Source organism: Chinchilla lanigera, unplaced genomic scaffold (genome assembly GCF_000276665.1).
Source record: "Chinchilla lanigera isolate Chin_1 unplaced genomic scaffold, ChiLan1.0 scaffold00142, whole genome shotgun sequence".
Lineage (NCBI taxonomy): Eukaryota > Metazoa > Chordata > Mammalia > Rodentia > Chinchillidae > Chinchilla > Chinchilla lanigera.
The window spans coordinates 2,089,422-2,091,803 of NW_004955543.1; positions in this window are offsets into that span (position 1 = coordinate 2,089,422).

Below are 2,382 nucleotides of genomic sequence, written 5' to 3' on the forward strand. Positions count from 1 at the left end.
GAATGATTATCCTGTGCCATTGTATATTGGAAGTATTTAACTTTATTTTTATTTTTGTAGGAGTTCATAGCTAAGAGTTTGCCTTGGGTCTCAAAGAAGACTTTAGCCTTGGACTTTTCAGCAATGCTTGAGTTGTTACAATTTTGGCGACTCTTAGTGATTGAATATATTTTGCAAAATGAAGTGGACATTATTTTGGAGGTCAGAGGCAGAATGTTATGGTTTAGCTAACAAATATTCCCCTAAAATATCACATATTCAGAGGAGAGGCTTTGAGAAAGTGATTAGATCATGAAGGAACTGTACTCAGTGGGTTGATCCACTGATGAGTTCACTGCTGAATGTGCTGTTAGAAGCTGTTGCCTGGTCAGAAGAGCTGGAACACTGGAACATGACCCAGAATGGCATACTTTTGTCCCCAGATCCTCTCTTTTCTCTTTCTGCTTACTGGATGCTATGCAGTGAGAAGCTGTCTTGTTCTATGCCTTTTCCCCATACTATTTATTCCTTGGAGCCAGACAACTGTGAACCAAGTGTACTGGAACCATGAGACAAAATAAAAGTTCTCTCCTCTAAATGGGGGGTATTGGGTATTTTGTCTCAGCAGCAAAGTAAATAATACAAACCCCCTGACCTAGTACTTAACAATTATTCTAAGTATTTTGTAGTATTAAGGATTGAACCAAGACTCTTAGACATGTTAAGTACTCGACTCCTAAACTATGTTCCAAGCCCTTTTAAAATTTTGTGTTAAGACAGAGTCTTGCTAAGTTGCCCAGTTTTCTGGTCCTCCTGCCTCCTCCTCCCAAATGACTGGGATTCAGTTATCTTAATTAAACATTAGGAAACCATGGCCCCAGTAAGATAAGAGACTAGCCCAAGGTCACACAATTAGTAAGTGGTAGTACCTTATTTTGAACATAGACAAATTGGCTTCACAGCCCACATATGTAACTAATATTCTATTTTGATATAAAGGGTTGGAAGTTTATCTCACTCACTCAAAGTCACAAAAATTGTTACATGATAGATACTACGCTGGATGCTAGACTTTTTAATGCCAAATTTTGTGCTCTTTTTACTACATATTTATTCACTCATCCAATAACCATTTATTAAGCACTACTATGTGCCAACCACTATAGTATGCATCCATTGTGTATAAAATTGTTGCTCATAAAGGTTGAAGTCTAGAAGGGGAGATAAATAAAGGAACAAAAGCAAAAGGTAGCATTATGTTTAAGATTATGGCTTTCATGCTCAGTGAATCTAGGTTCAAATCACAACACCACTACATAGTGATAGTAGGCCCTCAACCATGATATTCTCATTCATAAATTAAACATGAGAACTGAATGGATTAATATATGCCATGAGTTCAGAAGGGTGCCTATTTGGTCATAAGTGTTAGAAGTTCTTATAATAGTTTTCTCTGTTCTATGTCACAGTGCCAATGGTGAAGAAAAGTCCTCAAGTCAATATAAATGAAGAGGGGCTGGGGATTTAGCTCAGCGGCACAGCACCTGCCTGGCAAGTGTGAGGTCATGAGTTCGACTCCCACTACCGAAAAAAACACCCCCCCAAAAAAATACAATATAGATGAAGAAGAGACAGTGGAGACTTGGATAGAGGATGAAGTAGCAGGGTCCAGAGCATGCAAAGCAATTAGTGTCTTGCACTGTGCTGAGATATGTAGCAGAATGGTCTTGGATCAGGGTTTTTATGGAGGCAGGCAACCAACATCTACACCCCTCTTACTTTAAAGAAAGATCAGGCTGGATAGTCCACCTGTATTACATGATATTGTGCTACTAGAACACATCAAATATTTTCTCTCCAGCTCAAGTTCACAAGATTGAGCAGTTGTGACTGAACAATTTCTCCACTTTGATATAAACTCAACCCTCTCTCTCAGCCTTCTGCTCTACCTGGCAAAAATTATAGGTCATCTTTCCCCAGGTAACCTCCATGGCTTCAGGTGGTGGCCCAACTGGAACAAGGCCATTGGACAATGACTTTTGGAACTAAACTTTGTAAGGTACAGGTTTGGGAGAGGGGTTGGTGGAGAGAAAGTGGTAAGGCATTGTACCAGGCTGCTAGCTAATCTGAGGGAAAATGAGCCAGATATCTTAGGGATCTGGCTAAAATGATTTGCAAAGAGTTTCAGATGTTTCAGCCTTCCTCCATGGATTTTTTTTAAATGAAAGTGTACTTTCCAATTGGCTTAATACCTGCCAAAAACTGAAAATAGACCCAAGCCTATCACCATGCACCAAACTCAACTCAAAATGGTTCACAGATCTCAATATTAAACCAGAAACACTAAATCTATTGGAAGAGAAAGTAGGTAAAAACCTCGAAGACATAGGGGTAGGCAGAGAG